Source organism: Choloepus didactylus, chromosome 12 (genome assembly GCF_015220235.1).
Source record: "Choloepus didactylus isolate mChoDid1 chromosome 12, mChoDid1.pri, whole genome shotgun sequence".
Lineage (NCBI taxonomy): Eukaryota > Metazoa > Chordata > Mammalia > Pilosa > Megalonychidae > Choloepus > Choloepus didactylus.
This window is the reverse complement of record NC_051318.1, coordinates 86,362,255-86,388,262: the sequence shown is the minus strand read 5'-3', so window position 1 is coordinate 86,388,262 and position 26,008 is coordinate 86,362,255. Positions and strand designations below refer to the sequence as shown.

Below are 26,008 nucleotides of genomic sequence, written 5' to 3'. Positions count from 1 at the left end.
AAACATTTCTGTTTCTCCTCAGATGTCAATACTTAAAAATCAAGAGATCTCACATAAAATTTTGGAATTCTGGTATACATTGATCCTGCACACCTGTTGTGCTGGTTTGAATGTATTATGTTCCCCAAAATGCCATTATCTTTCATGTAATCTTGTGTGGGCAAATGTATCATGGTTGATTAGATTGTAATTCTTTGAGTGTTTCCATGGAGATGTGACCCACTCAACTGTGGGTGATGACTCTGATTGGATAGTTTCCATGGAGATGTGGCCCTGCCCATTCAGCATGGGCTTTGATTAGTTCACTGGAGCACTATATAAGCTCAGACAGAAGAAGCGAGCTTGCTATAGCCAAGAGGGACACTTTGAAGAATGCAGAGAAGCTGAGACAGGAGCTGCAGATAAGAGAAAGCTGCAGACTTTTGCTCCAGAAGTTAGGAGAGGAAAAATGTCCCAAGAGCAACTAAGAGTGACATTTTTGAGGAGCTGAAGCCTACAGAGGAACATCCTGGGAGGAAACCATTTTGAAACCAGAACTTGGAGCACACTGCAGTCACGTGCCTTCTCAGCTAACAGAGGTTTTCCGGACACCATTGGTCATTCTCCAGTGAAGGTATCCTTTACTGAGGGACACTTTATGGCCTTAAGACTGTAACCAAATAAAACCCCTTTTAAAAAAGCCAATCCATTTCTGGTGTTTTGCATTCCAGCAGCATTAGCAAACTAGAACACCTGCCCTGGGCAGCACTCAGATTAGCACTCAGACCCTGTAAGCATGAGAATGTGTAACCTCTACTCTCCAAGTGAGGTTCTCAAAGTATGGTCCAAAACCAACAGTGTTAGCATCACCTGGGAATTTGTTAGATGTGCAAATTGTAGGCTCCCCCACTAAACACAATGGATCAGAAACTCTGGAGATCTGGTCTAGCAAACTGATTTATCAAGCCTTCTTGGTGATTCTGATACATGCTAGAGTTTGAGAACTACTGTTCCATAACATCTCAGTCAAATGGTCCGCTGGCTCCTTTCTGAACTCGTCTAATGTCAGGAAACTTGCCCTTTCATCTAATTGTTAGAGAGTTCTTCCTTTGATAAAACCAACATTTATTTTCCTGTCAGTTTCACCATTGCTGGCTGTTTCTTTCTTTGCTCTTTTTCGAACTGGAGATAACTAAGAGGAACAATGCCCCATGATCCTTAGCATTTTCAACAAAGAGCAGCAATTTGTGGAGAGGTGTCTTCTTGACCCGAAGCTGATGGAGTTCTCATCACTCTTGGAGGAATCCTTGTCTTTCTCTTATCTGTTGAGCACGTCCTTTAAAAATTTCCATTCCTTTTCTTTCAAAACTAAGCAATTGTCAGCACCCAGGAAGAAATGTAAATCTCTGCTTGTATTTTGACATTTCTTCCAACATTGATTAGATAATTTCTGATCTGTTTTATTGTTTTGTACTAGAGTGTGAAAATTTTTAGAGATTATTTTTCTTTGGTGTTCTCTTTCTGAGGGAAAATTCATAGTAAAAGACTAACCGTTGTAATATGAAACCAATATTCTTGAGAGATTTGTAAATTAAATTTTCTTTCCAACTTTTGTTTAATATATTCAGTGTCACCTTGTAAGGCAACTGAGATAATTTTGTGTACCCTATCAATTTGTTTCTTGTTTGACATCTGTGTTTGTTTATATAGCTTTCAGAAGTGGAGAATTCTGTCGCCAATTAATGTTGATGGTTTTGAGTTAGAGAGAAAAGAGTATGCTTATAAATGAAAGTCTTTTGTTTTTAAGTTGTGTTTTAATATAGCTGAGTGTTTCCAAATACATATTCACTGCTTTATTGAATACTTCAATTGGGTAACAGAATCACAAGCTTTCAGAGAAGTAGGGATCAATTATTATTTTTATTTATAGGAAATTCCTCTGCCATTGAACAGTCAGACAATTGAATACACATTAAAGGAATACATTCTAGTAATTGAGTGCATGTTTCCTTGTGAAGGTGAAATCTTGGGGCTAAGGTCATTGTTTTTACTGTTTATCAAAATAGGAGTTCCCAATTTCTTATCTTCCAGGCTGGCAGAAGAATCATATAAGGACCTTATTAAAAATGTAGATTAAGAAGCTCTGTGGTGGGGACTGGGAATTTTGTAGCTCACAAACCTCAGGTGATTTTAATGCGTAGCCTGGTTTGGGAACCACTCTGCTGAATCACACACTGGTGCCTCTTTCAAGATCTAGAGGAGATAATTTCTCAGCCCACAGGACCAAAGCAACTGCTACATTTTGATCTTGTGGCTCTTATCTATGGTGGAACTGACTGTTTCCCTTTTTGATTGGATTATTAGGAAGCTGAGAGGCAATTTTGACCCACCATTAGCTTTTGTATAGGGTTTTTTAGGATACGCTTTTTTATCTTTTTTATTTATCAATTTATTTACTCTGGCTTTATTTTAGCACATTTTCCCATATTTTCATTTTACTCTGATGGCTCTGTTTTCATTTAATTTTTACCTTATAGTTTGTTTGTTGTTTGCTTGTTTGTTTTGAGTGCAAGTGGTTTATTCGGAAGGTGGTACCAGAAATTACTGGTAGGCGAGTTGGGGAGTAAGATGGAAGGAGATGGATGCCAGCCAATCAGCTATCCCCATGGGCAACTGGAACTTAGTGTCTCTCAGAAAACTCTGGAAGTCGGTGTAGAAACATGCCTCAGAGTTACTTCCCCTGAGGAGGCAGGGAGTTGGGGTGTTTATAGACCAATACTGTCAGTTGAGGGTGGAGGGCTGCTTGGGAGGAGAGTTGATTTCCTGGCTTTTCTGTCCTGTCATGCTGGGGTCACCTGGTCTCCAGAAGGTGGAGACATCCCCCAGGCTCAGAATTGCCAGTGCTGCTGGCATTAGAGTCAGCATCACGCTCTGAGGAGGTCAGCACCAGTCCCCCAGCAGGACAGACACACAGACCACCGGGCAGTCCACTGCACTTATAAGGTTTGTTCAGCAACTCCTAGAACTTCTAATAAAAAAATAATTCTTCAGCCAAGATGCCATGTGCTATGGCCACCAGGACTTGGATCAGATGGGCTGGATTCATTTCAGTGGTGGGGTTCATCATAGCCAATGGGGCTACATTTTATGCTTTAGAAGATTTCAGTTCTGAAATCTGTATGCTGAATTTTTTTTTTTTTTTACTATTATATTTATTGGTCCTCCCTTTTAATACGCTAGCCGTTAACCAATATCACCAACAGCGTCTGGTATTAAATAGTGCTGCATGAATCCTAGCTTACCACTTCTAGCTCTGCTATCTGGGGTGAGCTGCTTTTCTGCCCACCAATTTCTTCATCTGTAAAGGGGGCATGACAATAAAACAGTGCATAAGCCCATGGGCTTAAGGTGTATGTATAGACATGGATGAACTTTGAAAACCTTATGTTGAGTGAATAAGCCAGACACAAAAGGACAGATATCTGATTACACTTACATGAAATATCTAGAATATGCAAATTCACAGACAGAAGTAGATTACAGGTTACTGGGGGTTGGAGGGAGGGATGGATGGGGACTTATTGTTTAAGGGATACAGAGTTTTCCTTTGGAGCCATGAAAAAGTTTTGGTAATGGATGGGGGTAATGGTCACAATATTGTGAGTATAATTAAAACCACTAAATTGTACACTTAAAAATGGTTAAAATGGGAAAATTTGGGTTTTATATATAAGTTACTACAATAAAATTTTAAAAAGCTTAGTCCAATGCCTATAACATAGTAAAGTATTTTATCAACTTGATCAATGTAAACTTTCATTACAAATTTCCAAATACCGTCAAACACATACACATTTTATTTAAATAGAAGTGTTATTGTTAACTTGTATGTGCATCTAATCTTGAATTATCAAGAGATTGATTCATGATTTATGGAACACTGAGCCTGTAAACAAATATATATAAAATATGAGTTATGTTCTCATCCTATGCCCACAGCCTTAATTTTTTTTATACCTTAAACTTTCAATTTTATTGAACATTTAAAATGGTCTCTTTTTCTATATGAGTGACAGTAACAAAATATAGAGCCTTATACATTTTTTTAGGTACACTCCTCTTCCACATTTTTTCCAGCACTTGTATCTCTGTTTATTTTTTAAACAGTTTTATTCACATACCTTATATTTCCTCCTAAGTAAACAATCAATGGTTCCCAGTATAATCACATAATTATACATTTACCACCACAATCCATATGAAGACATTTCTATTTTTTCCACAAAGAAAGAGAAAGAGGAGAAAAAGAAAGGAGAAAAATAAAAATAAAAAAAAAATTATGAATAAAAAATAGAAAAAATAAAATAAAATAAAACAAAATACAATAAAAAGGTCAAACAACAATACCAATGCCAAGAATTCCATACCTTTCCTTTATATCCCCCTCTTACAGGCATTCAGCTTTGGTATACTACCTTTGTTACAATTAATGGAAGCATATTGCAATGTTACTGTTAACTAAGACTCTAGTTTGCATTAATTGTATTTTTCCCCAATACTAAACCATTTTGAACACCTTGCAAAGTTGACATTCATTTGTTCTCCCTCATGTAAAAACATTCTTATATTCATATATTTAATCACAATCATTGACCACTCTAAGTTTCACTAAGTTATACAGTACCAGAGTCTTTATCTTCTGTCTTTCTTCTGGTGTCATACATACCCCTAACCTTCCTCTTCAAACTGTACTCATAGTCATCTTTGTTCAGTGTACTTAGAAAATTGTGCTACCATCACACAGTGTTGTGTTATTCATTTCTGGATCTATACAATCAATCCTCTTGAACATTCTATACTCCTTCAGCATCAAATGCCTGATCTCTACCCTTTTTCCATCTCCTGATATCTTCATTTCTACACTCTTCTCCAAACCTCTCTCTCCTATCTTTTCCTACCTGTCTATAGCACTCCCTTTAGTATTTTTTTGTGGAGGAGGTCTCCTGTTCATGAACTCTCTCAGTGTCTGTTTATCTGTACATATTTTAAACTCTCCTTCATTTTTTGAAGGATAGTTTATTGAATATAGGATTCTTGGTTGGCAGTTTTTCTCTTTCAATGTCTTGAATATAACATAACACTGCTTCTCGCCTCCATGGTTTCTGCTGAGAGATCTGCACTTAGTCTTTGCATGTAATGGATTGCTTTTCTCTTGCTGCTTTCAGAATTCTCTCTTTGTCTTTGACATTTGAAAATCTGATTAGTAAGTGCCTTGGAGTAAGTCTATTTGGATCAATTCTGTTTGTGGCATGCGAGCTTCTTGGACCTGTAATTTTATGTCTTTCATAACATTGGTTATTTCCTCTATTATTCTTTCTGCCCCCTTTTTCCTTCTCTTCTTCTTCTGGACACCTATAACACATATATTTGTGTGCTTCATGTTGTCATTCAATTCCCTGAGACCCTATTTTTCCATTCTTTTCCTATATGATCTTTTGTGTGTAGGATTTCAGATGTTCTGTCCTCTAGTTCAGTAGTCCTTTCTTCTGCCTCTCCAAGTCTGCTGTTGTATATCTCCATTGTGTTTTTCGTCTCTTCAGTTGTGCCTTTCATTCCCATAAGCTCTGCCATTTGTTTTTTGAAGTTTACAAATTCTTCCTTATGGTCACCCAGTGTCTTCTTTATATCCTTCATCTTTTTTGTCACATTTTCTTTCAACTCATTGACTTGATTCAGAGATTTGTTTGAAAATCTTTACGTAGTTGTTTCACCTCCTGAATCTCAGTTGAGGTGTTTGTTTGTTTGACTGGCCCATATCTTCAAGTATCCTGGTGTGGCTCATGATTTTTTGCTGTCTAGGCTTCTGATTTTCTTGATTATTTTATTCTGATTGTTGTTTTATCTCTTTTTCCTAGGCTCTTCTTGTTTGTTGTCTTTGATCTCTATCTTTTCTTTGTTTCTCTCACTGGCCAGTTGTCAGATTGGATCTGCCCCCCAGTTTTCTCCCCAAAATGAGGTGTCCACTGTGGCCTGCCACAAAGATGGGAGGTAGGCACTGGGCACCCCAGCAAGTTCATTATGTATGGTAATACAAATCTGCTGGCTTCCAGTGGTGCTCTGTTTTCCACCAACCAGCAAGACTTGAGTTTTAGAGCCCTGCTTTAACAGTTGGATCTTCCATATTTCTCAGCCAAACCAGGGCTGGGTTTCCATCCAGGGCATGTAGACCAGCTCCTGTGATCCTAAGAAAGGGTCTGGATCTTTTTAAACAGTTTCAATTCCCTTGCACTTTCTGGACCATCCAGCAGATGGTGTTGCCCAGTAACTTAATCATCTTCAGAGATTGCTTTGCCTCTGAGCACAGGCTGCATCTGCACAGGGGAGCTGAAACTGTGGGATTCCTACGCCCTCACTTTGTCAGCCAGAATCTGGCTCAACGTGGGGCTCCACCTGTGGTAAAGTACTCCCTCAGCTGACCCAGCCCTCCAGCTGTCTCCAAGGCAAGGAAATGTCTGCAGGCTGCTGCTTCCCTCAAGAGTGCAGGAAGGGCTTTCAGACCTAGGGCTGGAAACACAGTCTTTATCCACGTTTTCTCAGTATCTTTGTCCCTCATTGACCTGGGCCTTGAAATGTCCTCCTCTGTCCCCCAGTCTTCAAATGGCAGGTATATATCTCACTGCTGTGAGAGATTTTATAGACTGTGCCCCTGTTGGGAGGGGTCCTGTCTGCTGATTCTGTCCTTTCCCACACTGAGACTAAGTGAGGGGGAGGGGAGAGGACTGGTTGGTCTGGGATGGAAGATTCCTACCTGATACTTCTTCTCTGTCTTTAATTCAGCATTTGCAGGGAACTTCTCCAGTCCATATCATCTTCCAGAGTTTCAAACAATTCAGAATTGTCTTTTTTTTTTTAATCTCTGGAGAGAAGTTTTCAGTAACTGTTCACGTTGCCATGTTGATGACATCACCCCCTACCCTATAGTTCTTAAATAATTTTTTGAGGCTATCAGAAATCTCTTTCATTAAAGTCATGTCATAAATAAATTGGATAACTGTAGCAAAAAAAGACTGCCACATAAGTCATTAATGGGACTATTTTAGGGAATGTTGCATAGGAATCCCAGATTAGCTGCTGCTAAATATAATACTCTATTTTTCATATGCAGAGTGTCTATGACAGTAAACCAAGTTATGAAGGTGAATCACGGTCACATAGTAGAAGGAATCACATGTTTGTATCCCCCTTTGAGTATATGCGTTTTATAGCGGCACATCCACAGTAAGGGTTCTGAAAGAAATGTGAAATAAAGATCTTTTAAAAATCTTTAACTCAGCACTTCTCAAACTTTCAAAAAATCAAATACTCTTTTCCTCCCTTCAAAACCCTTGTTAACATTTCGGAGCAGCATTTTCTTGGGGAAAGCTGTATTTTTGCTCACGGTTGCAAGTATTGAATGGCAGTATGGATGAAATTAGGAAAGCTATTACATTGGACGAGCAGACATTATCAAGTGTAGTTGGTAGAAATAAACTGAGTTTTGTGAGTAAACTTTAGGAATTAAAGTATGCTGGTCAGTTGGCAGTTGTGGAGAAACAGATAAAATAAGGAGAAATAAAAGACTCTGGAATTGTATCCTTGCCACTGCAGATGGGGAAAAGCACTGAAAATGTACATTTATATGCAGTCAAGAAAATCTGAGATGCAAGCTTAACTGAACTGTGGTTCCATTTGGGAGCTTATGGCATTGTACTAAGACGTAGCATCAATGAAGCCAAGCACTGTCTAAGTTTGCTCCAAAGCAGAGGGAGAGCAATTGGGGCATCTGGGGAGAAACTTGGGTGAGTTGATGTTTCAGACCATGAGCAGAAGAATTTGTGTATGTATGAAGGTATGAATTTGTGTATGTATAAACTGGCCCTGAGGACATGAGATCTCTCTGTCTTGAAAACATGTTCTGCCTCCAGCCACCTTGGTTGGGGCATAGATAAATAAATGTTTCGTGTGTCCACATTGCTTCACTTTTTCTATCCATATCCCTAGGGGGAACAAGGAGAAATCATTTTATTTCAGGAAAATTCTGCTCTGTGAAGTAAATATATTCATAAATACATCATGTGAAATCCTATGAATTGGTTTTCTTTTAGTCATTCCAACTCACAGTCTGCTTTAGATCATTAAAAAAGTTACCCTTACTTTTGAGTGAACAAAAATTAAACAGGGGTGGGGAGAAACCCATCTGTGATGGTTTGAAACTGTATGGACCCCAGAACATACTTAAAGTTAATCCAATGGGTATGGACCCATTGTAAGTAGCATCTTTTGGTGAGTAGAATCTTAAGTTGTGACCCACCTCATTCAGGTTGGGTCTTAATCCTTTCTGGATTCCTTTGTAAGAGGATAAAATTCAAACAGAAAGAAAGCCACAGAAGCCAAGAGAGAAAGCCATGGAAAGCAGTGAAACTTGGAAGAGGAGGGAGAGACCAGCAGAGGCCACCATGTTCCTTACCATGTGACAGAACTGGCAGCCAGTCTTCAGGGAGAAAGCATTGCCTGATGATGCCTTGATTTGGATGTTTTCACAGCCTCAGAACTGTAAGCTTGTGAACTATTAAATTCCCATTGCTAAAAGTCAACCCATTTCTGGTATATTGCTTTCAGCAGTCTAGCAGACTAGAACACCAATTAATACAATTCAGTTTGGAAACACCTAACGTATGAAGGCATAACCCAAGTTTTCCAAGAAATAAACATTGGCTCTGCATCCAGTGTCTAAATCACTCCTAACAAGATTCAGGCATGAACTCAGAACACCCAGTAGAGTCTGTCCATGGGAAACCATTCACGAGTGCATCTCGATAGTTATTGTAAGATCTTGTCATGTTAATAAGAGTAAGACCATAAATGAAAATTCTGTGGTCCAAAGAAGTGAATGGGCTGAAACAGCTCTGATAATCACTTGCAAGGCAATCTCAAGAATCCATCATTTATGTTGCTTCATCAAGTTGATCACTTGAACTCATTCTCCTTTCCTGGGCGGCCATGTTTATTAACTGGGCATCTTCTCTGTCAAGCTTTCTTTTCTAGTTGAGAAAATCTACCTCCTTTGTTATCTCTTTATCAGCTTATCTCTATTTAAATTACATTTCTGGTAAAATTTTATCCAAACTGCATTCTTCTATGTAAAAGAAAAACCAAGCTCATTGAAAAAATATTTTCTAAAGAAATCATCTTGGCTACCCTACTAGTCTACCTTAAGCCATTGGTGATAAGTAATGTTTACCACCCTAAATAATTTTTTAAAAGCGATTGGCATTATATATAAATAAGGTTCCAGTTCTAACATTTAAGTAGCTGAGGGAGGGGAAAATTGAAGAGTTTACTGATTGATGAAAGTTTTGCCCAGGGTGGGAGTGGTGGTGGTGGTGGTGGTGGTATAGGGTTCACAAATCCTAGCAGTATGATGCTATTTCTTTCCTGTCTGATGGAAGCAGGTACTGCCTGGAAGTGAGGTAGTGTCATAGACAGAGCAATGGCCTGGGACTCAGAGGACTCAGTCTGTATATACTAATACTATGAAGCTGCTATTTATTGAGTGTCTCAACTTTTCAGGATAGTGTGACACACCTGCTATATTTTAGCTTGTTTACTCTTCATAACAACCTTTTAAAATGCTTTTATTATCCCTATGATATAAGAAACTGAGACCCAGGGAGATTAAGTAAATTTCTTAATGTCACACAGCTAGTAAGTGATAGAACTATCATTCAAATCCAGAATTCCATACTGTTCTGGTTTGCTAATGCTGCCAGAATGCAAAACACCAGAGACGGATTGGCTTTTACAAAAGGGGGTTTATTTGGTTACACAGTTACAGTCTTAGGGCCATAAAGTGTCCAAGGTCACACATCAGCAATCAGGTACCTTCACTGGAGGATGGCCAATGGTGTCCAGAAAATGTCTGTTAGCTGGAAACGCAAGTGGCTGGTGTCTGCTCCAAAGTTCTGGTTTCAAAATGGCCTTCTCCCAGGACATTCCTCTCTAGGCTGCAGTTCCTCCAAAATGTCACTCTTAGCTGCACTTGGGGTATTTGTCCTCTCTCAGCTTCTCTGGTGCAAGAGTCTGCTTTCAGCAGCCATCTTCAAACTGTCTCTGTAAGCTGAAGCTCCTCTCTCAGTTCCAGTGTGTTCTTCGAAGTGTCCCTCTTGGCTGTAGCTCCTCTTCAAAATGTCACTCACAGCTGCACTGAGTTCCCTCTGCCCCTCAGCTGATTTATATGGCTCCACTGATCAAGGCCCACCCTGAATGGGTGGGGCCACGCCTCCATGGAAATATCTCATCAGAGTTATCACCTACAGTTGGGTGGGGCGCATTTCCATGCAAACAACCTAATCCAAACATTCCAACTTAATCCCCACTAATATGTGTGCCCCACAAGATTGCATCAAAGAATATGGCTTTTTTTGGGGGACATAATACATTCAAACCAGCACACATACTGACTCAAAATCTCTACTCTTATTGTTCCTCCTTCTTTTCTTTACAGATGCCAGATAAGAAATGAATCATTAAAATAACTATGCAAGATCAGGATGATTGCATTGGTCAGAGTTGGCTAAATCATGATGCAATCAATAGATATTCTCCAATCTCAATGTTTAAAGGAACAAAGGCTTATTTCTCACTCATCCAACAGGTCCAGTAAGGGTCAGCTGAGGCTTCCACTCCCTGTCTTAATAGTCCTCATCAGGGACCTAGGGGATGGTCTCCATGTTGTGTTCATCCCAGCTCAATGGAGGGGTGTACATCATGAGTGACAGTGCTGTCATGGGCCAGGCGAAGGCTATGTGTTGCTTCTACTCCTAGCCTGAAGGCATGAACAAGCCACATGGCCTCCTCTCCTGAGTTGGGACCCAGTGACTGGGTACGTGCCATTTACTCCCAATCTGATGGGTAGAACCACTTACATGGCCCCACCCAACCACAGGGAAGGCAAGAAGCACAGTCCTTGAAGTGCATTGAAGGAGAGGAGCACTAGGGAGGGGTGAGTAGTCCACGGACAACCGCAGTGTGGCTGGACTCGGTTTTTCTCTTGACTATTTTCAGATTCCTCTTGCATCAGTTCTTTAGTACTTGAGGTAGAGCTGGGTGTTAGCTTCTGCCTTGCCTCCAGCTGGCTGTGTGCTGATCAACAATTTCCTAACCTCTCTAGGCTTAATTTTATCCACTATAAAATAAGTAGTTGGATTAGGAGATGTTTAAGAGAACTGCCAAATGAAAATTTTTATGACATCATGAAAAGGCAAAAATAAAATCCTTCTCCTTTGATTTTCTTGCACTGCTCAGGCAGATAAAATAGACGATATATGACTGAGGAGCAGTAATCCAGCAATGGAGAGATAAACATCTGAGGGACACTGGTGCTAAGCCAGGATGGAGATTAAGGATAAACTACTGAGGTGGAATTTAGACTCCAATCCAAGAATTCAAAGCAGGGAAGAAATCATGAGGCAATCATCAAATCTAGGGTGCATTGACTTTAATTTTTTACTTGTTGGTCGTTTAGTGGTTACTTAAAGTAAGCTATTTCATATATATATACATATCTACATATATACACATATACATGAAATAGCTTACTTTATATATATATTTCTATATATATATAAATATATATATATTAGTGGAAGACATTTAATGACCAACTGTGAAGTTCAAGCCAAAAGTTGCTTTTTGAGATCTCAGTGAAATAACCTGGGGCTTATGTTTTATGGTTTGTACAGTAATTGTCATGATTATTACACACATCTTGCACCTAGTGCCAGGGTAACCAAACTATGACATGAGAATTTTGAAAGCTGACTAACCTCCCATCAGTTGAATTAGAAAAACTATAGAGATAAGTGACAGCAATTGTCTTAGTAAGGCATGTGTCCAAGAATTAAGATCATTCTCATTATTCTAACTTGTACTTTTTAACTATGTGCTTCTCCAAATTATTATGGCCAACTAAAATGAACGCTTTGGTTCATACATCAGGTATATGGATTCAACGAAGCTTAGAAGGGCCGGAGCAGACAGATGGGACTGATGAGCCACAAAGTCTTTCTTTAGACCAAGGCCAAGGCCAATCATTGGTAAGAGAAGTAGAGTGGAAAATGGCCCTGAGACCCTGCAAAAATGCTACAGACACAAGCGAAAAACAGGCTCCACCAGGGAGTGTCTGTCTGCTTGTATCTCTGCACTGGTCCCCCCCCCCCCCCAATGCCCTACTTTGTTGTAATTTGATTAATCAGTCACCACATGCAGAGATCCTAAAAGCAAAGCTGCCATAAAGAAATCAGAGGTGAGAAATGGAGAGAGATTCCTGATGAGATCCAGATATGCGCTAAGGCCTGGAGCTGTTTTGTACTTCTGGAGTTTTCTGATACATTAAGCCAATAATTTTGCTTTTTTTTCTGCAGGGTAGGGTTAGCTGGGTTTCTGCCAGTTGGACTGGAAAGATTACTGACTTGTAGCTGACATATAGGTTACGGGGACAAGGTTGGGCAGGCATTATGGCAGAAAACAGCTTGAACAAAGGCATCTAGGTATGAAATCTCAGTGTTTATTCAAATGGAAGTTGCATTAAATGGAAAGATGAGAATTAGGCATAGAAAGAGAGTATTTCGAATTCCCTGATAAAGAGTGTGAATTTTGTTCTATAAGAAAGGAAGAAAAATGAAAAGTTTTTGAGTAGTGCACTGAAACGTAGGAACTATGCTTTCTAAAGCACTTCCTGATAGCAGAAAGTCACAGGATTTGGTGGTAGAGGGGTAGTGGGGATTTGAGAGCTTATTACAAAGGCAGAAAACAAGATTATCAATATTCTATCACTTTGGTAGTGAATACAGAGATTGGTTGTACGTGGGGGGAGGAGGGAGAGGAAGGGGAAGTCACAATTAATTCTAGGATTTTAAGTCTTTTCCATTGTCTAATGAAATAGTAGCACTCAATAAATAGTTTTGAAAGGATGGCTGCCTGGCTGGCTAGATTGAGGGGTGGATGAGTTCTACTGGCATGTTTTTGGAAGGTAAGAGGAAGCAAATGTGTTGCTGATAATAGGTCAAGAGTAGGCAAAGTAACCTAACTTTGATTCTGTGGGAGAGAGTACCGTCCTAGCCAAGTCCAGTTTTGCAAAATTCAAATGAGCATTTATCTGTGTACTTGAAACTTAAGTGGGGATTATGGAAGATAATTCTCTTTCTGATTAAACTGGTGAGTTTATTTTGAAAGAAACTCTGCTCTGAGTGGAGTCAGCTCTATTATTTCTTTAGCCCAGTGCAGGAATCGACAATCCACAGTGGACAGGCCACGGCAGCAAGATATGGTTCCCAGGGTTTGATGGTTTCTACTCTAATCACCAAATAAAATTCCAAGTAGGCCTTTTGTCTTTATTTTCCCTCCTCTGATTTCCACCCTTTTACCTGGCGTCCTCTCTGTTTCCTTGGGACTCGTTACTTTCCTGATTCTTTAAGTTATACACAGTATTAGCCCCACTAGTCCTGCCCCCACCACCCTGCTCCCACTACAGCATCCTTCCAGATTCAATGTGTCTTCTTCAGGGACTACACATTTTTCAAAATTGTTTCTCTTTCTACTCCTCTCAAACCCTTTTTATCCTCCCATACTTTCATGTCCGAGCGACCTTTTTATTTCTTTAGAAGGACTGACTATAGCCTTGTGCCAGGAGGTAAATACTCATATAAGCTTGACTAACAGCTAAGCTTAAATGGGAGTGTCAGCCCCTATTGTGAAATGGGATCCACTTTTGAAAAGAAACTCAAATTTGCCTCTGTGGTGTAACTTACAGGGTGGTGCCACGTGTTTCCACCTGTTCAAACTGACTCTCCACCAGAGTGAAATTGACACAGCCAGAGTCAGCGACACCATTGATGGAGCAATCAAGGACGTGATCTAGAGCTGAAAGTGCCAGAAACTATCTGCTGTCCCTGAAATACAGTAGGGAACCTCTCCAGGTCAAAACCAAAGACACTTTGAAACTTCAGATTCGAGACTGGAAAGGGATCTCAGTCCAATGTAATGATTTCAAAGAAAATGAAATAGAGGCCCAGGGAAGTTAAATGGGCTCTGCAAAGCCCCAGCATTCATCAGAATAATACCATATCTTTTAGATATGTTTTTTTTCCTACAAATATTTTAATTTTCTGTATTGTAAAATATTTTGCTAAAGCACGATGTTTCAGCTTACACAATATTCCATCAGAGGTATGTGCCCAAACTAATTTAACTCTATTTAGTGCATTTTTGTTTTTTACTTCTATAGGTAATACTGTGATAAACATCCTTATACATAAGTCTTTAGTACGTGTCTTTATCAATCTTAGAATCAGCTTGAAGAAAAAAGATTTCTGGATCCAAGGTTATGCATATTATAATGACTTTAATCCCAGTTGCCAAATGTCCGAGTCCTCCAGTGAGGTCTTACCAATTTCCAAGACTCAGCGGTGGGTGAGAGTGCTTGTTTCCATACACTCTCACCAACACTGGATAGTTTTATTAGCAAAACAAATAAGAAATAGAAATGCAGTCTGGTTCTAATTCATATTACTCTACTGATTGTCAAGGTTGAACAATTTTTCCTAATTTTATTGACAATTGTTTTGTGTTTATGCATTTTTCGTTAATGTCCTTTCCCCATTTTTCTAGTGGCATTCAGATTGCATTGATTTGTAGGCATTTTTAAAAGGATGAAATAGAAGCCATAAAACATTCCCTCGAATAAATGGTGTGATGATTATTATTACTGATATTGTCATTGTTTATTTAATTGTGGTTATTGATATTATGATAATCCACTGCTAGGTACTACCTCCTACTTATGAAGAAACTACAAAGGAGATTCTGCCCCGGGTCATTCGATAGACAGCATGAGGTTGATCAGAAGGTAAAATGTATCTCTATTTCTTTGGGAAAAATGCACCAAAGTATATCCCAATTATGCAGTTGATTTTGAAATCTTTCATCTGCATCTCTTAGCCAGGTTCTAGCCCCACTGAAATAAAGTAAAATGTGGTTTATGCTTCAGGCAAACATAATGGCATGCAAACCACTCCATCTCTTTAGTTTCCTTTCTAACTAGACACTGGGATTCTTTCTTTTCTTGGAAATTATGGGAATTGACCTCAGCGAATACATAAATTGCAAAGTGCCTCCTTTTTTTAAATATATATATATATATATACATATAGCATTTTACATTTTTCCCTCTAGAAAGTGTGAAATTACATACCTTAAACAGAATCTGTGTAGCAGCGTTTCATCTTTTTAAATATTTAGCAGTGCACAGTGTTTACTTTTTATGTTTTGTTCTTGAATATTGTGTTTTATAGCAGACTATCAGGGACTTTCCTTTTTCATTTTTATAACAGGCTTCAAACTCTTGAGGGCTTGTGTTGCTGTTTGCTGAGTTGGAGCTCCTGCTGTAGGGCAGAAGGGGCATTTTCGACGGGTCACTGCATCACGCAGCATTAGTGAGGAAGGCTGAGACATGATGAGTCAGGGAAGTTTCGTATAGTCCCTTGCCATCGTGGGGGACAACTTATTACCCACCCTCCTTGGGTCGGGCCCTAGAAACGGGTCTCCTGTCCAGGGTTGCTTGCACCAGTAGAATGAAACCAGATTCGAGGCAAAGCAGAACTTTGTTCTTTGGCCCAAGAATGGAGAAGGGAGGACTTGTGTCCTAAAAGCACCTTCTCCCTGAAGGGAGGTGAGCTTGGTTCTTTTACAGGGAGGCAGGGGATACGGGTGCAGGTGGCTGATGCAAGTGGGCAGCGGGATTTCGTCACTGATTCGGATCATGCACAGTCCTTGATCCTGCTAGAACCTACTTTAACTAACATCGCATGTTCAGAAAATGGCGTCTAAATCCCACCCAGAGGTGGAGAATTTACTTTTATTATGATGAAAGGTGAGCAAAGGTGAACAAAGGTCAGCGTTGGGGGCTTAGCGCGCATGCTTCAGGAAGGGGGCTCCGCTGGCTGTGGAAGCTGCATGGAGATGGGTTCTCGCTGCTTCATTGGCTGGGAACTTTGTAGTTCACCGTGGAGCCAAGGGGCAAAGGCTGCAGTTCTCAACTGCTTCCAGCAGGTGTTTGCTTGCTCTTCTTTCTGGAAATAAATACAGCTTAAGCAGAGGCACAAGTTAGATGGAACAAACTTTTGGTCAGACTTCATCTTGGTGATGAACGGAACAATGTATCAGACTAGTTTGCATAGTTAGCTATGGAAAGTTTCACCTCCACACATGAGTTAAAACATGCTACTTGCTTAGCAGGGTTCCTGGCATATAGTGGATGCTCCACAAGTGTAAGTCGCCTTCCCTTTACATTCCTCCTTTCCCACGTGTAAAAGGGAACAGGGCTCTGTTAGGAAACTAGGGATTATTTCCTTCCTTTCTCAGTTGCAAGAACTCACAGAAATCATTTAGTCAACAGGGACAGCAAGAAGCTTTGGGAACAGGATAGGATGTGTTTTTGAGTACGAAAAACCAAAGGGGATTTCATGCTGTTTGAGGAGTGAGGGCAGCTGAGGGAGAAGTGAGAGAGCCCCAGAGATGAAGTTGCTGCTTTGGCCTTGTCCTGCATGTCTCACTGTGACTTCTCAGGGGTAGGGGAAGTGGTGGCTTGGGGTAAAGCAGAGGAGGAATGGGCTCCTCATTGCACAATGTTGGAGTACTTTCCTGTGCAACAAGGGTAGTGCGACATGGGCTGAGTGATGCTCTGGGAGCATCCTCTTTCAGTTCCCTAGAAACACCTAGATCCTTCTTCAGGACAGCAGGTCTAAATATGGACCAGCCCATATTGAGGATGGGCCTTGGGGACGTCACTATTACAGAGAGGAGAGGGGGGAGTGAAATTCATTCTCCAGGTGCAGGAAGAGAATGGGCTTGAATGAAACAAAAGAGTTCATCATGTGATGGCGGTGAAGTTGCTTAACCTTTCAGCTGCACTAAGTCTTTAGACGTGTAGGAGGATAATAATATCACCCGACAACCTATTTAATAGGGCAAATGAGTTAAAACTGAGATGCAATTTGAAATTCATGTCAATCAGCAAATTTAAAGCACAGCACTGTAATTAGAAACTCACGATTACCCATAGAATATCCTTGTGGGCAAAATTAATGCATATTGAAATTTTTTCGCAGTTATTTTAATCCCAGATATAGCCTGGTTCAAATGAGTTGATTTCCCTCTTCTGAGCAGGGTGGGCTACCGACATATAAGGTAGACTTCCTTTCAGCATGCAGTTTTCTGCAACTTTGGAAGCTTGGTGCCAATCTTTCTTACCTCATGGTCAGCAAGCTTATATCAGAAAACTTTGAGGTGACTTGGGGAGGTCACCAAGGGGCACCTTTTTTAATGGAAAACACAAAAGACTGCTCATATAGGACTGACTTGACCAGTAGGCTTTATTAGATCAGGCCACTTTATTGTCTACTTTTTAAGGCATGTTTCTATATTATGAACACATTATTTTTGATTTCAGATTAACTATTTTTAAGTCACATAAGCAGAAACAATTCCAATAACTCATTTTCAAGAAGGATTCTCTTATATTTGCATTTGGGTGGGTGATATATTTGCTGATACACTTGATTCACCTTTTTTTTTTTTTTTTTTTTTAACTTGAAGAGCCTTTTTTTTTTTTTTTTAAATTCAGTTTTATAGAAATACATTCACACACCGTACAATCATCCATGGTATACAATCCACTGTCCACAGTATGATAACATAGTTATGCATTCATCACCACAATCTATCTCTGAACATTTTCCTTACATCAGAAAGAACCAGAACAAGAATAAAAAATAAAAGTGAAAAAAGAACACCCAAATCATCCCCCCATCCCACCCCATTTGTCCTTTAGTTTTTGTCCCCATTTTTCTACTCATCCATACACTAGATAAAGGGGGTGTTATCCACAAGGTCTTCACAATCACACTGTCACCCCTTGTAATCTACATTATTATATAATTGTCTTCAGGAGTCCAGACTGCTGGGTTGGAGTTTGGTAGCTTCAGGTATTTACTTCTAGCTATTCCAATACATTAAAACCTAAGAGGTGTTATCTATATAGTGCATAAGAATGTCCAACAGAGTGACCTCTCGACTCCATTTGAAATCTCTCAGCCACTGAAACTATTTCATCTCATTTTGCATCCCCCTTTTGGTCAAGAAGATACTCTCAGTCCCACGATGCCGGGTCCACATTCATCCCCGGGAGTCATATTCTGTATTGCCAGGGAGATTTACACCCCTGGGAGTCGGGTCCCATGTAGGGGGGAGGGCAGTGAGTTCACCTGTCGAGATGGCTCAGTTAGAGAGAGAGGGCCACATCTGAGCAACAAAGAGGTACTCAGGGGGAGACACTTAGGCACCATTACATGCAAGTTTAGACTCTCCTTTGTGGTAATGAGCTTCATAAGGGCAAGTCCCATGCTCAAGGGCTCAGCACATCAAACTGCCAGTCCCAATGTTTGTGACAACATCCACACCAGTCCAGGTGAGGATGTCCAACACATCCACACCTTCCCCCAGATCCTCATGGCTGGGGAGGGGGAGGCTGTAAATATGTTTTTTATTATCTGCCCAAATTACTCTGGGATGGATTCACCACCTTTTAAAACACTTTGTCTTTTAATGCTTATTTCTTTCAAGCAACATGGAAAAAAATGGCAGTTATCCTCTTCTTTTTAATGGAGGCTCTGCCCTCTTTGGGCGACAAACCCTACCCTTTCCTGTTTCCGTGTTTACAAACAATAGTATAAGTGACAAGTATTTCCTGGGTTATTTACATAAGAAGCAATGATATAGTATGGTGATAATAAGGGCAATGAATTTAGGAAGCTGAGAAGCAGCTCCATAAGTCATGTATGGAAGACTGAGCACTGTATCTTCACATTGTTTGACTGTTATTTGTTAATATTTGTTAAATCTTTAAAAAAATAATCAGAAAAGCTTCCCCTGTAAGTAGCTATATGACCTCCAAGAGGCAGTTAAGAGAAATGTAATGGTACTATTTGATATATTATAGGTTATGCCTTTGGCTGTGATCCAATTTTTTTTCCTGTGTTTATTCACTAAGGAGTAAAATTATTGCCTCATAAAACAAGGAAAATGCCCAGTTATTTCTTAAGTAGAACCCTATTAACTTACCACTGTCACCACTTCCTTCCACAATGTTAAAATCTTTTCAGCCTTGTGGCCGGGAGGATGTTACATATGCAAGTTTAGTGGTCCATAGACAGTTATTTTGAAAATCAGATACTTCCTTGAAAGTCCCCATTTTGGAAGAACTAATTCTTAGAATGATGTGTCAGTGAATCACTGGATTCATAATAGCATTTTTCTTTGAAAATCTTTTGCCTATGTCATACCTTTCAGCCAATATATAAAAGGAATCTTAATGCTAAGGAAATTTTTCTCTTTGAGAAAGAGTTTGGTTATTGAATCACATTACAATGCTTCACAATAAAATCATCAAAAAGAAGTTTCACTTATTTGGAAAATCTGAATAATTGTCCCTGGTTTCCATCTGAATATTGCCATTGTGTAGGACATCCCGTTAGTTCATACTGAGCATCATTGTCCCATTCCTGTATGGTAGGCTAGTCTTGCTCAAGAAGTCCGGGTGAGAGTGAATTGAACCCATTTGAGATGTGATGGTTTCTTCAGAAGATGCGAGACAGTGTCCTTTAAACTTTGCTCCATTTTGCCTTGATTATGTATCATCAAGAACTTAACCAGGGTTGATGTTCCTCTCTCAAAGACGTGATTTAGTCCCTCTGGCTAAATTGCATCTGTTTCTAAATTGTCCCTTAGATGGGATTCTTGCCTTCAAATAAGTGGCCTCTGGGATTTAAACAACCATAGTTGGCAATTCTTTGTCCATGCCGTGTAGGTTAGAATTGGGTTAGACTGCAATTTGCAGTCTTTCTTGGGTTCCACCAAAAGCAGATCCTATGTTCAGGACTTTTTTTGTGACTCTTGGAAGCACCAGTGAGGTAGTGAGGAGAGTGAGATTGGAAGGGTGAAAAACCAATCAAGTCTATGGTAAAGAGTGTGTTACCTCTTTGGGTAATTGGGTCTCAAGCCCACTTAGGACCCTTCAAGGAACTAAAAGGAACAGTCTCAGAATTGTCTCCTGAAACAATGGGGAAGCTTGTTCCACTTACATGGAGATGTAAATTTAAGAATGGCAGGAAGGGTCTAAAATATCACCTCATTACTGATAGAGGCTAGAGGATGTGGCTTTCACTCAGTTAACCAAGTGAATTAGCTAATGAAAATAGGCAGATTCGGCCACCTCCTCCTACAGGACAGCAGACAGAGCCTCTAGAGTTGCTGAGGAAAGCCAGCTCCCTGAAAGCTCGAGGCTCCCAAGAGGGAGGATATTGGTGTGAGAATGCTGAGCAAGCCCTGTTATCTTTCCCAGCTCTCACCATCAGATAGATCCCTCCATCTCTTCAGCTGGTAGAAAGAGTACAAGCAGCAGATGGGCCAGAACTGTGGCTAGGAAAAATCCCTCTCCCCTAGAAACCGGTGCTGAGAAAAAGGTGTGCTCAGGTGAAGTTCTTTTGAGCTTGCCTGGTCAGCTGGGTCGTCTCCATAGGTATCAAGAGGCATCGATTTTGAGGCTAAGGCAAAGGGGAAAGAAGTCATTTCCTTTGTTACCTATGAAGATTTTTTTTAATGGGATTCATTTTGTCTTGCTTGGGAGCAATGCAAATCATTAGAATAACTCTAAGAGGCAAGCAGGTTTGGGACTGTGTATGGACAAGTGGCTACAGTTGGGAAATAGCTGAAAGCTCTTGGAATATTGACATTCAAGACATTAAGTTGTGAATGATAGAAAAAGACCAATGTGTAAATGTCCCCCCAAACGATCCAAATATGGACTCTGCTCCCAGGAAGAAATGCTAGCGTTTTTCATGGTAGATCTAACAAAGAAAGCAGAGTCAAATAGGGGAGTAGAATTTTAGTTATTCTGCTTAGTATGTCCAGCTTATAATGAATATTTATTAATCAATAAATAAGCCGTTTTTCCTATTTCTCAAACTAGAGTTGAAACATATATTGAGGAAGAAAAGCAAACATTTTCAAACTCTCTGGAAGAATGAAGCCTACTGCCAACAAGTTTGGCCACCTTCAAAATTAATTCATCTCCCTCCTTATCAAGGTTTCATACACCTTTCTCTTAAAGCTTGTTTTTTTTTTTTCATTTTCTTCTAATTTTGAGGGTCTACACAGGCAAACCAGAATGTAGAATATAGATTGAGGCAATTATTCAGAAAAATGAGGCAAAAAAATCTTGTTTTCCTTAAAATTGATTATGTAAAGCAAAACTATTTTGTTGGCATGGGACCTAGAAGTGGAGTAATTACAGATTCAGGTCGTGAGTGTAGAGTAGTTCTGGTTTCTCCTTCTGAAGAACACAGTCCCTAAGATCTCCGTGTTGTGTGTGGGTACACGTGGAGTTTTAAATGTGCTGTGTGTCAAACTGAGTTTCTAAGATAGTTTTTTTTTTTTTTTCTATTAATGCCTCTCCTCTAGCACATCCTGCAAATAGTAAAGTTCAGTCATTTTGTTATTTAATAGTTCTAAATAGCAGATCCAAATAAAGTGGCTCCAAATAAATTTGGGGGGCTTTTTATTTTTGTAGTTGAAATATTTGGTTGTGCTTTTAACATAGCTTGTATAAATCAGGTAGCCAACAAACATCCTCTTTTCTCTGTGCTTCAGAGATGTCGTGTGATAGGATGGTTCAGGTCTTCAAACCAATTTTTGTTTTTGGATTTGCTTTTCATTTTTTCCATGGAATTTAAGAGAAATAAGATTTTTTTTTCAAAAAAGGGTCATGGTTTACATTGATGTGTAGACTTGAAAGTATGTATTGAACTCAACTTAAATCTTTACAGGGTATCATATGAAACCAAGATACCGGGGGTCTATTGCTTTTTTGTTTTTTTCCCCCATGTTTTTTTCTTTGTAACTTTGTGTCGGTTTCCTTTGTAACTACACCATTAGAGAAACTATTTCTCTTGAAATATGGTTTTATAGTTATTACATTACTTACTAATTTTTATGTGTTGAAAGGGTTCTATACATGGTTTTATGTTAAATAAAAAAATAAGCATTTGCTTCAACTTGTGAAAATAAAAACAGTGAATTCTTTCACAGCAAAATTACTGAAATAGCCTTTATGTAACCGCTTTTCTATTTCCTCTTGTTGTTGTGAGGACTAGAGTCCACAGACTTTACTAAATTTTGAACTTGTAATTTAAATCCAATCTTTTTACTCAGGTCCAATTTCTCTGCTCTTTGGATTACTGATTTTGTAAGCTGAGAGAGAAACATGTCCTTACAAGTTAGGACTCTTTCAACTGGAGACGTTGGTTCAACTAGATTGCCTCTTAGCCTTCCCTGCTGATTTTTAGCAGAAGGGTCTGAAGGCAAGCAGAAAGATCAAAGTGGCTTTTACTTGCATGGTTTGGGGTAGAGTGTCGTCCATATACAAATCCCTTTCTTTCTTCCTCTGAATGTGAATTTGGTTCTGATGAAGGGGGTCACGCAAATAACTGCTAGCCCTGTAAAGAGATTTCTAGAAAAGAGATGTCATATGTATAGAAATTCTACCTGCTATCTTGTGATATACTCACGTTTCAAAGGATTCCCAGTTTGCAGACTGAAGGAGCAGTTTTCTGTGAGTGCCCAGAGATTCTTGGCCACTTCAGCTACAACTTTTAGAGAACATGTGCAATGCTTGAAACTGGTGGTTGAAAACAAGAGCCTGCTGAGCTTTGGGAACTGGTCACACCTTAGAATTTTCTGATAAATGTGGTTTCCTTTGAAGAAATATATTTTAATTATATATAAAACATTTTAATTATATGTAAAAGATATTTAAAAATGTATATGTAAAAATATATGTAACATTATATAATTAAAAATATATGTAAAAGTATATATTTTAATTATACATAAAAAATACTAATATTATATATTTCCTTGCTACTTTAAAAATCAATTTTGTGTGATCAAGTGGTTATCCAAATATCTCTGGTGAGGAAAATTGAAATAAAATATTTTCAAATTTGTAATACAGTTTGAAAATTAGGACAGCTTTAGTTTAGAAAGAGATTAAAACATTGCTGAGAGTCCTCATCCTCCCACTGTGAAAGTGCTTGCGGGTAAATTGATGTGGGTGCCTAGAATTGACGTTCCAAACGTTTCCAGTGGTGTTTCTAATCCTGTGCATATTTGTATTTCTTTCTGTGCATTCTTTTTGTCTCTGTCCTGACAATAGAACTTACGCTCTCAAATTGTTCATTATGTTCTTCTGTTGGGATTTGTATGACAACCAATTATTTCAGTTTCTGAAAACAAAGGGACGTTTGCATCTGGTGAGTAGGGACCAAGCAAAATCCCTAGGATCTATTCTAACAGATTTTATTCCGTGTCTGATTCAGTCTGTAGCTATTATATTTTGCAAGCTACTTGGGTTGTATGGGTGTGTCCTAACCCTGAAAGGAAGTAGGGGTGTCAGAAGTTTGGCCTGAAATCCAAGACAGGAAGTTAAATGTCGGTCGATTTCTTGTGTAAAATGGTTTCTTGCAGGATGTTTCTCCATAATTCCCATTAAAATAACTATACAGACATTGGAAAAAGTGAAATCCACAATAACATTAAGAACTAAGACTCACAATTGCCAAACCCTTGGGGAACTCCCACTAATGGCCAAGCTAGTACAACTTTTGGGAAACTGCATTCAATGATATAATAGCCCAATGGTTCAGAACATAGACTTGGTTAAAAACTTGGCTCTTTGATTGCCTCACTGTGTGACTTGGTCAGTTTACTTAACCTCCTTGTTCCTCAGTCTCCTCATCTGTAAAATAGCTGCTATGAGGATTAGATGAATTAATACTTGGCTTAGCACACTTTGAACAATGCCTAGCACACGGTAAGTCACAGAAAATGTTAGAGTTTCAATTTCCAATCTTGTAAAACAAATACCATACAATGGTTGGATTAACAACAGGAATTTATTAGTTCATGGTTTCAGAGGCTAGAAGGTGGCCTCCTCCCAGGGTCAGTATCTTCTGGGTGGCCAGCAATTTTGTGGTTCCTTGGCTTTTCCATCACATGGTAATTGTGCTGGTCTGGATATCTTATGCCCAAAAGCCACATTCTTTAATGCAGTCTTGGGAGGGCAGACACTAATCTTTTGAAAGAGAACTTTGATTAAATTATTTCCATGGAGATATGGACCCCGCCCATTCGGGGTGGGTCTTAATTAAATCACTGGGGTCCTTTAAGAGAGCTCACAGACAGAAGGAGCTCAGAGCAGCTGAGAGAGACTTTGGAGAGATGCTTGGGAGCTGACAGAGATGCTTGGAGATGTTTGGAGATGCTAGCCCAGAATTTGCTCCAGAGAAGCTAAGAGAGGATCCTGATGCTTACATGCACAGGAGTTGAAGAAGCTAAGAGAGACAAACCCAGAGACATTTTGGAGAAAGCCATTTTGAAATGCAACCCAGGAGCAGAAGAACAGCAGATGCCAGCCATGTGCCTTCCCAGCTGACAGAGGTGTTCCAGATGCCATTGGCCATTCTTCAGGGAAGGTATCCTCTTGTTGATACCATAGTTTGGACACTTACATGGCTTCGGAACTGTAAATGTGTGACCTAATAAATCCCCTTTAAAAAAGCCAATCCATTTCTGGTGTTTTGCATAATGGCAGCCTTAGCAAACCGGAACAGTAATGTACATGGTGGCATCTTCTCCTTTGTCATCTTGGTTGTGTTGACTTCTAGCTTCTGGCTGCTTCCCATGGCTTTTTTCCATATCCAATTTCCTTTGCTTATAAGAACTTCAGCCATTTAGATTAAGGCCCGCCCTTATTCAGTTTGGGCACACCTTAAACTATACCATCTTCAAAGATCTTATTTACAAATGGATTCACACCCACAGGACCAGGGGTTTGGACCTGAACATGCCTTTTGTGGGGGACATGTTTCAGTCCCCAACAATTGCTTATTATGATTATTAAACAGTCCAACTTTGCTGTGGCCTGCTTTATATTGGGGAGTAATTCCCTTTACCCCTACTCACTCTCCAGCACTGAATCAACCAGAAAACCTAGAAGCCTTTCTGAAGCAGTCACTGTGTTACTTCCACCTAAATGTGTACACTTCAGCAAGGCTCTTCTTTGACAGAAGACAAAATACACCTCTCTTGATACCATTGATTTCTGTTGTTTTACTGCTGGCTTATGCCTAGTGATACTCTTATGAATGTTTCTATTTCTATTATCTCTTCATTGCACAGGCATCTTTTATGATCATTCCATAGCTGACCTGTGATAAGTCCCCATTTTGCCTGAGAGGAACTGAAGTTCAGAGATAGAAAACGAATGAGTTCCAGATCTGGGGAAAGAACTTCTGACTCAGAGTTCAAACAACTCTTCAGTATGGTGGCCTTAAAGGGCTGTCAATCTTCACCCTTCCTCTCATCCTGTTATTTTTGGTGCCCTTCATAAATCTGGTTGAACATCTTTCAGGGAGTTAGTAATACATCCATTTAAATCAATTTGTCTACCTATTTATCTCTATCACTTCTATCTATCTACCTATCTGTCTATCTATCTATCTATCTCCATACATCATATATCTATCACCTATCTATATCTATCTATTTCTATATGTTTTTCAGCTTAGGAATGCAATAAGGGAAAATATGCTCTACTTATCATGTAAAGGATATAAGTTATGAAGAAAAAGGTAACTCACTAAGACTGTTTTGAGCTTGATTTGTATCTACCATGGGTCCAAACACCTGTGCTCTTTCTTGAATCTCTTTGACATTAATATGTATATATGGTTTTATTTAATTTATTCCCTTGACACAAAATACATGCTGCCAATAAGGTGCAGCTTAGTAAAAAGTCTAAAATTTAGAGGGAAATGGT

The 26,008-nt window shown here is 39.4% G+C and overlaps 1 long non-coding RNA gene across 8 annotated transcripts in view; it reads left to right on the top strand.

Moving 5' to 3' along the window:
* The window catches only part of LOC119506949, a 233,622-nt gene that overhangs the window by 3,629 nt on the left and 203,985 nt on the right, over positions 1–26,008 (top strand). For 3 of the 8 annotated variants that reach the window (XR_005211074.1, XR_005211076.1, XR_005211069.1), the window contains exon 2: positions 14,842–14,923. The exons of 1 other annotated variant lie outside the window; for it this stretch is intronic. This is a non-coding gene — a long non-coding RNA (uncharacterized LOC119506949). Of the gene's footprint in view, positions 1–11,806; positions 12,114–12,960; positions 14,245–14,841; positions 14,924–26,008 lie in introns of those variants that run through there. 4 more of the 8 variants (XR_005211073.1, XR_005211072.1, XR_005211071.1 and 1 more) reach the window with 4 other exon arrangements.